This window comes from Pocillopora verrucosa, chromosome 1 (assembly GCF_036669915.1).
Source record: "Pocillopora verrucosa isolate sample1 chromosome 1, ASM3666991v2, whole genome shotgun sequence".
Lineage (NCBI taxonomy): Eukaryota > Metazoa > Cnidaria > Anthozoa > Scleractinia > Pocilloporidae > Pocillopora > Pocillopora verrucosa.
This window is the reverse complement of record NC_089312.1, coordinates 6175951-6188837: the sequence shown is the minus strand read 5'-3', so window position 1 is coordinate 6188837 and position 12887 is coordinate 6175951. Positions and strand designations below refer to the sequence as shown.

Sequence of the window (12887 nt, the reverse complement as noted above, 5' to 3'; positions counted from 1 at the left end):
CGACTTTGGCGGGTAAAAAGTAAAACTGAGAACGCAGATCACAGTTCCATAGGGCAATTTTATCAACATGGGCTTTTCTTTCCTCAGCGTTTTCACAAGAAACGGTTGTGAATATATGAAAGTCATATATTTGAACTGCGATTAAAGACGTGAATGAAAGCGATCTCAGCAGTAATGAACACTACTTAAGTAGTAGTGAAAAGAAGACCTGAAAAAAATTCAGGCCTGTACGGAATTTGAACCCATGACTTCTGCGATACCGGTGCAGTGCTCTACCAACTGAGCTAACAAGCCAACTGGGAGCCGGTCAATGTGTTGGTCCCAAATAAACCCATGAAGTGGTGAATAAACGGTTGTGAATACATGGAAGTCATATATTTGGCTTGTTAGCTCAGTTGGTAGAGCACTGCGCCGGTATCGCAGAAGTCATGGGTTCAAATCCCGTACAGGCCTGAGTTTTTTTTTCAGGACTTCTTTTCACTACTACTTAACTAGTGTTCATTACTGCGAAGATCGCTTTCATTCACGTTTTCACAATGTTCACGCAACGCTGTAGTTGATTTCTACAAATTTTGAAATCAAATCCTACTCAAGATGCTGGCTTACATTTTTTGGTCGTTTTCAAAATCTCGAAATCTGAATTCTGACCTTTACCCTCGGAAATCAACAGGCTCTAATGAGAAAGATTTTCAAGGCGTATCTCACAACAAATTTTTCCAATACTTTTTATGAGCATTCTGAACAACACATAATTTCACGTCGTTCATTTCACCTTTTTTTGTTGTTGTTTTTTTTTACTTTTGTCTTGTTTTTTTTTTTTTTTAATTTGGTTGGATAAACTAAAATTGGGAAGGAGTCTTAACAATATGTAAAAATTATTGTGTATACCAAACCGAAAAAAATGTAGCAAATAGGTAAACTCAAACAATTTTCAATACACCTAAAGTGTTGAAAAAACAAAATAAAAAATAAAAGCAAAATTGTTTCTAGATTCTTCTTCTCCTCCCAAGTTGGAGCGAGGTAACCCCAAAAGTCAAGGAACGAGCCTTTTTCTCCTTTTTTTCCGGACTGTTCTGTAATTGCTAAAAATTTCACCTCACCTGCGTTTGTCATGGCGCTATTTGATTTACCTCTTTGCAAAGAGCATAAGTTTTATCCAAGAAAATATGAATCTTCCAAAAATATAACGTGTGGCTTTGTAGCTCAGTTTGCAGCATCGCCCGATTAGTATCTCGAATCCCGTCCGAGCCTGAATTTTTTTAGTCAACTTTTCTGCAATTGATAAAATTGCAGCTCACCTGCGAGGATCATGTCTTTATTTGATTTTAATCCGCAAGTCAAAAGAAACTCATTTCATCACAAAGACATATCGAAAAGTCGCGCAGTAAAATGAGCCTTCGTTTCGATAATAAAATGTTTCTAAATGTTTTGTTATACGCACTTAAAAAAACATTTGAAGGACAATGATCAGAATATAACTGAAGCAAATATTAAAGGGCTGTGAAGCGTCCTATAAAAACAAATAGGCATAAGGGCGGAAGAGTTGACATTTACTTCCGTAGCTCAGTTGGTAATAATATTCTGGGAGGCCTGGGTTCAAATCCCGTCCGAGCCTGAATTTTTCTTAGTCTTCCTTTTCTGCAATTAGTAAAATTGCAGCTCACCTGCAAGGATCATGTCTTTCTTTAATTTTACATCGGCAGCTCCAAAAAATTATTTTTTTACAAATACACAGCTTAAACTTGCGCAAAGAAGAGAACCTTTGATCTGATAATATACTGTTTGTAAATGATTGAAATGTAATAAACAAAATATCCCCTGTTTGACCTAACCATGTGTTCTCAAAGTGGAAGGGGAGAGGTGGGAATGTTTATTTTGAGCAGTCATTGTATGAAAAAAAGTCCGAATTGATTATTTTTTCCTGATAATTGCTTACGTTAGGGGAAAGGCTCCTAGAAAGGTGAATTTAAATGGGATCAGTAACGAGTGAAATCGGATTTTGAATGCAGCCGATCGCATGGGCCAGTGGGCAATTAAAATTTAGAACCGAGTTTTGGTAAATACGCGATGTGATTTGTTCGATTTTGATCTGAATATTGCGAACTAACAATATGTTCTCAAAGTGGGAGGGGGGAAGTGGGAAGGAGGAGGTTGGAATTTGTTGATTTTGCTATTCTTGTTAACTTCAAATTTCTTTTCGACTAGCTGAGTTTTGAACTCTCCATATTTCGGTAAATTGCGTCTCTCTGAACCATTTTTGAAGCTAGCGGGATTAACAAAATTTTAATAGAAACTGAATCCCACTCCCATTAATAACAACGGCGATGGGATTTCTATTAAAATTTGAAACGGGGTCTTGGCAAATATGCCAGTTGGGATATAGGATTTGGATCCTGCCATTGTGAGCTGTAAACTGGCCCCTATGCAACGCATGGTCTTAAGGGCAATTAAAATTTGAAACCAAGATTTAGTAAGTACGTGAGCTGAGATATTGGATTTGAGTCCCAACATTACAAATTGTTACAGTTTACACGTGTGACTGGGTCTGTATAAGCTTCTTAAAAATAAGTCTCATGGGATAAGCAATAAATGTTGTTTACTAACAGTTGAATCAACTTGGTGTTGAAGCTGAAGACTCCACGTGGTAGCTCTGCTATCTGATTGTCATGTAAATACCTACGTAAACGATATTAAGAAAGACAATAAAGCAAATTAATCATCTCATGAAGTTTTAAGACTTACAGAGTTTGCAAAGTACATCTGTAGGAATAGAAATTAACTCTTAACTTCTTTCCAGACTCCTCTTCTACTAAGGGAGACCCTTGGAATTTCGGCCAAATCCTTCGAGACCTTAGTTACCGGTCATCATTTATCGCTTGAGTGGCCGGAAGGGAAGAGTCAGAGGATTTGGTTTAAAATTGCAGCTCGCCTGCGAGAATGGTGCCTTTCTTTAAATTTACATCGGCAGCTCCAAAGAAATTAATTTTTTTAAAAAAAATACACAGCCTAAACTTGCGCAAAGAAGAGAACCTTAGTTTTGACATAATACTGTTTGTAGATGATTCAATTTTAATAAACAAAATATCTCTTTTTGACCTAACAGTGTGTTCTCTAAGTGGGAGGGGGGAGGTGGGAATGTTAATTTTGAACATTCATTTTATGGAAAAAAGTCCGAATTGATTATTTTTTCCTGATGATTGCTTGCGTTAGGGAAAGGCTTTGTGAAAGGTGAATTTTAAAACGAAAGCGCGTTATAAATAGGTTGGCTCCTCCCCTTTGTTTCAGCTCAAATGCAAAAATCATCCACTATGGCGACCAACGTTCCCACCATGAGTGAAACGGTCTGCATAGAAGACACACTTTAAGTGTTTTTTTTTTTGTGTCAATCAATCAGAAGATATTGCGTCTTGTTGACTCTCATTCCCATAATTGAGCTCATTTTGATATTAATTGGCACTAATTTATCGTTCGGCCGCTCAAAGCGCTGTCTGCGGTCGACGAGACACTCGCACAGTTGTCTTTTCAAAATTCGCGCCGTGTAACTTCGGCTTATGTCCCAAGCCCCTAATACAAACTGGTTCTTCGAGCCTTCAGATTATTCCCATTGAAACTAGCGGATTCATGACTCATTCTATGCGCAATGCTCAGACTATTATTATCTATGACAATTCTGTGACAAGACCTCTGAAGTATGGACGATTTCACAAGTAAGTGCCATTTTGAGACAGAATTTCACAACTCTAGTTCAGTTTGGGGAATAGCCTTGGCTATCGCTACTCGAAAGATATATTTATTGGGAAATATTCGTTATGGCTGAGGGAAATAATCCATCTGTACCCAAGAAAAAGCGTCCAACGGATCGAGGTCCTCAGTTCTCGTTCAACATAGAAGTTCCTCGAACTCAGGAGAGCAGACTTCTCGGCATCAAAGACCGCATAAAGATGGCCAAAGGCTCGTTGAATCTTACAAAAGCGACGACAAGCACACAGAATGCAGATTTGATGGAAGCTCTTCTGTTAGCTCTTGAGGAGAAAAGTGAGAGGAAACGACTGACATCGAGCGACTGAGCTTCTCATCAACGGGAAGTCCGAACCCATCTCTTCTTTCTACACCATCCTTAACTGCACGGTTTTCAATTCTTTCAGCTTTTTCCACTCCATCTTTGCGTATTTCTTTGCCTTTTGCTGATCCTTTTTCTCCAATTTCTCCTCCACAAGCAGAACGTACGTCACAAAGAATGCAAATCACTGCATCTTCAGTAGAGAATGACCCATCTATCTCTGCAGTAAAGAATCTCTGAGAACTCTGTTTTTTTTTTTCTCTAATACGCTAACGACATCATGTTGTTATTGTGGAAAACCCTTCGATTGCGAGTCACTTGTCTTCAATCGACAAAGTCGTGTAGTGTCGGTGACAATTTCATGTGTTGGTGGAGATTCTTTCAAGTGGCTCTCCTCCCCTATCATGGGAGGATCTCCTCCAAAGTACTATGTAAATTTGAGGTGAGCACTCTTTTATTTTTGCTCGAAATTTACAGAAATTTGTCATCTCGGTATTTTACAGTTTTTGTTTTTTGTAACTGGTCACTTCTCTGTCTCTCTTTCATAGATTGATTCATGGAGTATTGTCCTGTGGCTTGACAGAGACAGAATACACAAGTTTCTGTCAAGCAGCCAACATCGGATCAGAGGGAGAAAAGACCTCCGACACAGGTTAGCAATGCACATGCGCAGATGCTCTGAAAATCATGTAGTCTTTCTCCTTGCAAGGAGAAGGCAGGCAACAGCAGTTTGCAGGTTGCTAAATCATGAATGTTCTACCAAAATAGCTCAAACTGACTGAACTGTTCCTTCTTTGGTTTGTGCCTTACCAGATGCAATTCTAAAATACTTCTATTTTTAATCACTTCAACAGTCTTGAAAAAGCTCAGTTACTTGACAGTCATGAAGAGGGTCTCCAATGAGTCAATTTTGGCTACTCAAGAACAAGTGAAGAGTAACCCTGCATATGCTGTGAATGGAGAGGTACAAGTGGTCATTTTAATTTCATTTTGTCTTTGGCCACATACTTATACACCTGCCATACTTGGAATATATTATGTAGACTGGCACATACAAAAATATAAAATCTTATATCAGATTGTAAACCTTGAAAATATCTCTGAGTAGAGAAATGTGACCATTTTTATGTTTTGATTTCTGCCATTTCTTCCTGCAGTGAGTTATAACAGATGCAAGGCATGATTCCAGTCGATCAACAGCACACACAACAGTGTCAACCCTTTCTTTCTTGTAAGATGGTTTCTACTTGATCTCTTTGTATGATATGTTGAACCTCTGGTATGTTCAACACAAGGTGTTAGCAGTTGTCAACTGGAGTAGGGCCAATGAAACTTCAGCAGTAAGCCGTGAGGTCCCTATGACAAAAGAGCTGCTGTTTTATCTCTCTGAGACACAATGTATGATAAATTTGCATCCTCAATAATATCATATTGCATATGTAATACAAATATGAAAGTTAGCATTTTATTGGTATTAATATTTTTTTGTTTATTTTCAGGTGCAAAGTCTGTGAGTAAAGCAATGAAGGAAGTTGCCTCAGGGGCCCAGAGGGATGAGGGCTCAAAGTGGTTTTTTGAATTGATAGACAAAGGTAAGATATCTCTCTTATGAGAGTCATCAAAAGCTATATTCTCTCCACAATTACCTGCAGATGTCAAATTCCTTCTTGATATAAGATGACTATAATGGAATATAATAATTGTGAATATTTTACAGTGAAAAGTACAAGGACTCTTGTATACTTCTGCATGAAGAACAGTCCACCCAATGAAGAAGAATTTCAGGGTAAACTGTTGAATGTAGTTGACCATTACCAGGTAATTTGAGTGACTGTTTATTGAGAACATAGTATTTTGTTTTCATTTCTGTACGTACCTTTTGTTGTGTTATTCTAGTAAGATATGACATGATCATTACCTCAAAGATTGCACATATTTCTTTAATAATGGTGAACAAGAACCATTATACTTACTATAATTATTACTACTGATTTATTAATCTATTTTTCTATAACATGGTGTATTTATTACTCAGGAAAATCATGTCAGATGCCATGTGGAGTCACGGTGCAAGCAGAATGGCTATGTGATGAGCAAAAAACTTTTAACTAAACCTGAAGTAGTAGCTGCATGCAGGGAAGCCATTATGGGCACTTCAATTTATAGGCATGCATCGGACTACATGCAGTATGTTTATGTTTCTTTGCATGAAGAAGTTTATCTCTTCTTCCAAATTAATGATGTTGAGGTAAGGACCATAAATGAGTTGAACAAATTCATTTTCCAGCTAAAGAAGAATCACCCATAATTTGTTGCCTTCTTCAGGGCTGGGAAACATATTGGATTGAGTCATTCCATTCAGTGATGCTCATTTATGCTGCAAAGCGGATTCATTATGGGGATGACACATACAACATGTGCATGGAGTTAGCCATTCTTGATTGGGTAAGAAACTTATGTTGTTAATTCTGCTCAATTACTTTGGCACTTTTTGGATTCACTGCCTTCTCTTGCTCATTGACTCATTTGTCTTACAGAATGAAAATGTGAATCGAGAAGCATCCTCTCTACAGATGTACCAACATACCAGGCATCCAAACTGCTTGGCAGAGACCAGGGTGCTTACTTCAAAGACATTTAATTTCAGAGAAAGTATCTAGTCTACCTTTTTTAATATAAACAAATGATGTCTCTTCTATTTTCCATTGCACCGCAGTTTCTGTGATAATTACAACTAGGAGCCCAAATGTTCAGTATTAATATGTGAGGTCATTAGGGAGGACCAATTCTAACAACTGCTGGTACCAAGCAATGAAAACATGAACATTAGGTTTGACACAAGGTATTTCCAAGCAGACTCATTCTCTGTTTCCTCCTGTTACTTTTCTTTGCACTGTATATCTTTTCCTAACCTATAGGAAAGTCACTATAATTCGCTGTGTGGACATTGTAAAATGGACCATAAAAAAAAAAAAGTTGGGTACTTGGGCTCTCTTTGAGGTGGGCATTTGTATGAGAATTTTATTATTCCCTTTTATGCCCCATGTAGGCAATACCAGGAGGGTTAGGAAACCTTGAGCTCACATTTTTTATAACACAATTGGGCATCCTTTCCCGCACTACATTAACGTGATCCCCCAGTTCGACTTTTCTAGCCTGGTAAAGAGGGTCTTTCCAGAGCCCACATTTGTTCAATGCTCTACAGTACGTCATCTAATCTTTTTTACGTCGCACGTGATTTTGAATATGTGCTTCGCGATAGCCAAGGTATTCGCGACTGTCGGTCGTTACACGTGGCGTTTGCCAACAGTAAATACACATTTCGAACTCGTCCCCTCTTGCATCAGCTATTGTGGAGACAAGATGAAATAACTGTTAGAGCGAAAGCGTAACTGAACGGTCATGAAGTCTGATATGATTGTACAACTAGTCTTTCCGCCTACATTTTATTTTGGACAATTTTTATGTACATTTTTCATGTTTAATTGACACGTATGCCCATGGTGTAGCATAAAATATCGCAATAGATATAACTTGTAGTTCTAAAGAAATAACTCCTTTCAAAATATTCTTAGGCAGGACAAAACATTCTTAGGCGGGACAAAACATTCTTAGGCAGGACAAAACATTTGGTAGGTGTCACGCAAGGCTGCATTTCGGAAAATGAAGGCATCAAAAGGAAGCAGTGTTAGACATGAACTGTCGCATCATACGAAAAAAATCTGTGGTTTGCAAGTATATTCTAACTAGTATTTCCTAAAATCTGCAATTAGTTACTTCTGGAAAATTATTGCGTTACGCGAGTGTTTCAATCTTGGTGATACATTATCACAGTGATTGGTGGTATCGAACTGTAGTCCTAAGTTACCTTTCTAATGTATTGTTCCAAAGGTTAAAGGTCATTCAGTACTTTTGTAATCATATTATACTTAGATTAAAAAAAAAGAAAAAGAAATCGCACCATTTGCGGTGGAAGCCCCTACAGATGATTCATTTGGCGACATCGATGCCTGGACATGTCCAAGTGAATCGGTGGTTGGCGGCGGTTCACTCGCGCGCTCCAGAACTTCACCTGCAATGGTCGCTCTGCTTTTATTTTTCTTCCATTGGGTTAACAGCACTTCCCCTTCGCATTATTGAAGAAATACCTTGAACATTTTTTCATCTTCTTTTTTTTTTTTATTCTAACGGTCATCTACATCCAGTATTTAAGAACAGACATGAAATTACGCCATGGCAATTTTAGGCGACGGCGAAGCGAATCATTTCGAATTTCAAATTTACCGCCACAAATGAAGAAGGTTTCGATCGGAGGAAGGTAATACAAACCTCAAAAAATTCTTCCATTGTGATGAAAACGTAGAAATTTTTACCGAGAAATGCGCCTCTGGTCAGTGCCTTGCATTGGCTGCAGCTCGGGCTGTTTTGGAGTTCTGTATGCGACGACGGTTGATTGACAAATGATTCAGAGGTACCTAAGGCACCTCTCCTTTTATGGCGCGCCTTCGTGTAACGATTGGAATCGGATTTCTGGTTAATTATAAAACTGTGAATTGATAATAAAGTTAAACTTTTTCAGAATGTTTTGGGATTGATGTATTACTTCGGATTGGGTGATGATATGGTCGCAATTGATGCGAGCTCAGTGGATGGTAAGACAGCGAGCCTCCTGCCGAAGAAACAGCAGAAGAAGCGGATTGTGCCTGTTAGGCTAAAGTGGCAGAAAAAAGACAAAGCTTTGGCAGCTTTCCGTTCCTCCATCGCTGGTAAGAAGAACCCGAAAAAAGTTCAGGGGAGGAGTATGAAACTGATCTCTTTAAGGTTGATATCAAACCAGAAATATATGCCCAAACTGTCTACAGCACTCCACAACATCCAATAGGCGAGGCCCTAGGGCGTTAATTGTCCAGCCCCTTGGAACTGGGTGTGACCAAGGACCTAAACAAATCAATCATGGTGCAGTTAGACACTACCTCCACATGCAACACACCACCAGATAGAATTGCTCAATCGTTGATCGCTCTAGGGCAGACGAAAAAACCTATCTCACCCACAGCAAAGCAACCTTATATGCCTATGACAACTCTTAGCTGTGGTGAAGTTTTTCTTTGCTCGAAATTGATTTCTTTCGTATTATATGTTTTATTATTTATCAAGCAAGTTGATATTTCGCTACCGCTAAAGTAGATGCGAATAATATACACAGGAAGAAATATCAAGAATCCGTAAACGGAAACGTGGAAGAAATATGTGAAAACGTTGCGGAAACACGATGCTCAACACGCGTTTCCGCTGTCGGTTTGGTGACTTTTACTCGTGTTTCCGTTGCTGCGGTCACAGTGGAACCGTGCCACTTTTTTACATGTTTCCGTCAGGTTTCAGTTGAAGAAAAACAACCAGATGTATTCGCAAGTGTAACTTCATGTTAACATGTGCGGAAACACATAGTAACGTGACGGAAACATGAATTTTTTATATTTCCGTCGACGTCATCATACCTAAACGTTCACGGAAATACAAGGTCACGTTCCGGAAACACGTTTTCGTCTTGTTTCCGTAGACTTAATCAGACAGAAGGTCGACGGAAATACTGGGTTACTTTTCGGAAACAGATTTTTGTCTTATTTCTGCTGACGAATTCAGATCTAGAGTGGACGGAAACACTAGATTTTGTTCCAGAAACACTTTTTTTTCTTGTTTCCTCTATATATCGGACTCTTTCAGCACTCGTTATTCGTGATCTTCCTTTTTCATTACAGGACGGGTAAATATGTTCTGATCGCGCGGTTTTATATAACCCCTACCAGACTTTTATACCGTCCGTTTGTGAATTCTATGCTCCGCACTATGTAAAATCACACATATACAAGAACTATATTTTCTTTACAGCTTCAATCAATTTATTTTATCCTTCTTTTCTTCAATCGATCGACCGATGACAATTTTTATTATATAAAAAGTACGTATATATTCGCTCGTCGTCCTTGTCATTTGAACATAACATACCTGAAATTCTTTACTTAACAAATGAACATCAAGAAAAACGTACAGCTGGTATGTATGAAATGTCAAATGTTCTGAAAATGTATAGAATTAGTCGCTGCGGACAGCCCGACGAGAGCCGTTAGTTGGGTGAGGGGGTGGTGATTCATCCTCGAGCAGTCCAGTTGACACGTTGCTTCTCAGTCAGTAGCAGAAAGCGCTTTGGCATGGAATAATCAAACTAGTTGTGGGTGCGTACAGTGATGTATCTGATCAGGTATTTTCAGGGCATTAAGCTCGTAGATTATCAAATAAAACCCCTCGTTACATCACTTGGGTAGAACGTGCGCTATTTAGTCCATTTAGCGCGCCGTTTTTCACTGCATGACCCGCTAAATTCAAAAGTTTGTTTTGATCGCCAAAATATCTCTTCAAGAAAAATTTGAACAGACTTAAGGAAAAGTACGCCAACTAGGAAAAAGATCAAAACTAAGAAGCAGATATCCCAATCTTTCGAGTCGGATTCTTCGAGTTTTTGAGTAGGACAAGCGGCAAGTAGAGAAATACGACTATCTACGACGAACATAACTCGTGTCGTAAACCAGATTATTTCATTGCAGCCGAAAGGTCGTCGAATACTTTGAAAAGACAAAATACGAGTGCAAATAGTTTATAGGGTTTTTCGAACAGCAGGTTGCTGGAAATTCTAATGTAATAAGGGAAGGTACGTTTTTTCTTGGGGGGGGAGGGCTGGGGAATTTTGGTATTTTTTCCAAAAGAAAGTGTTGGCCCTCCCTCATGTTTTGATTAAAAAACTCCTGACCCCCCACTTTTAGGTGACTGACAAAAGTGTGACCCTCCCAGTCACTACCATATGGTATGCTCCATGCCATAGAAACCTCAGAACATTTTTCGAAATTTTGCTTGTAAACGTAAAATGTTTGAATATGAATAAATCTCGATATTGAATATGTGCGCGCTGAAAAAAGCAAATGCGAACGATCAGTGTGGGACCCGGGCTCAAGAACGAGTACTCCGAGAAAATTATGTGCCATGGAATAATATACATGCAGACACCCAGTAACCTTGTAAAACTAGCACCTGCACCGAATTGACAGAAAAAAAACTTAGTCTGTTAAAGAAAAATGGAAAATAACATCACAAAAATCCTCATTAAAAATTCTGGAAAAGGTGTGACCCTCCCCTTGAATAGCTGAAAAAGAGAATATGGCCCTCCCCCTTTGGTGCTCACTTTCAGTGATGATCCTCCCCTCTGAGACACCAGCCCTCCCCCCCCCCCCAAGAAAAAACGAACCTTCCCTAAGCATACCTGCTGCTGCTCTCGATAAGCTCCTGGGCAAGTTCTTTAAAGGTGTCGACAAGCAAAATGGCAGTAATTTAATCTTTCAAATTGCATATTCGAGTTATCTTCCTCTAAATCGCCCCGTTTTTCTTCCTCTTAAAGCTCTAAAAAGTAGGTTCAGCTCTCAAGCGAGTCCACGTCTTTCTTTTATCGCGTCAACAAGCATCGACTCAATATCAAACCGTCTTTAATCTTTTTGTTCAGTCTGCACCCAGTAATCCACCCTGCAAATTCTATGAAAACGCCACAAATCATCAAAAATCGGATACTAATCGTTAAAAAGATGCTTGTGCTGTTTTCGATCGACACTGACATTGAACAAAGTTAGCCGTTAGTTCGCACTCTACACAGAAACGCGTTGTGCTTTGCAGATTTCAGTAATTAAAAAAAAACTCTCTACAAGAGTGTTACTTATAGAACGTTTTATCTCACTTCCTTACAGAAAACCTTGGTATACTTAAACTGTTGCTTTTGTGTAATTTTGCATTATTCTAAACTATGGGTAATAAAAGAATATTTTGAACTTTTGACCTCAGTTTTTATTGGAAGCCAATAAAATGTTCTCGTGCTTAGGATTTGACGCTCGTTAATCATCACTGGCCGTTCCGCTTGCACTGAAATCTTTTCCCCTTCTATTTGAATCAAGAGATATAATAAATATCTTAATAACTTCATTTTTCTCGGTCCGTACTGCAAGTTAAAGAACCTCGTTTTTCCCGCGCACTTCGCGCTTGTGCCATAAACCCGAGCGGAAAAAACTCCAACTCGATTAGTAAGAGGTATGCGTGATGGAAATTAGTACTCTCGGATCGCTTTGAAACGCGAGAAAGCCTTGATTCCCTAAATTAAAACTGATTAATACGCGATGAATGAAGCCGATTTCAGTTCCTCAGGTATACCAACAGAATGGTTGCGACAAAGTGAGGCACTTATGATGCTTGCAAAAATGATTACCAATATCGCAACCCTGTCTAATCGGCGATTCGTTCAAGTTTTTCCATTTTCCTGGAGCAGTTAGACAAAAGCTGAGAAGGCAAAAGTGGAAAGGGTCATGACATCGAAGTGCGTCGGTCGTGTACACGAAAGACAGCTATGTGCACAAGAGCAAGCAAGAATAAAACAGAGATCCTAGTATTCCTTTACCTCGTCCGTTTTGACTTTCTTTATGCGGGTATCAGCGGCCATCCCGAGGGGTCGACCCCCGGGCACCCGTGGGCATTTGTCACAGCTGCCGTGACAAAGACATGCTAAAGCCCCTCGGGTAGGGCAAAAAATTGGGACAAATACCCCCACCCCTGGAGCAACCTGGGCAACATATAGTCGGTGTTGCCTGTTCCTCGATGCAAAAGTACGAGTGATCATGGTTTACTGAAGCCACATCAGCACTAAAATCCACACAAGTCTCTATGGAGTCCTCAAATTCGAGCTTTCTGGGGCAAACTTTCTTGGCTTGCGGTTGTTCATCACACTGTCTCTTCCTAT

The 12887-nt window shown here is 39.2% G+C and overlaps 1 pseudogene; it reads left to right on the top strand.

Annotated features, from left to right (window-relative positions):
* The first annotated feature begins 3941 nt into the window (after positions 1 to 3941).
* Positions 3942 to 4963, top strand: LOC131771857 (uncharacterized; annotated as a pseudogene).
* Positions 4964 to 12887: the final 7924 nt, after the last annotated feature.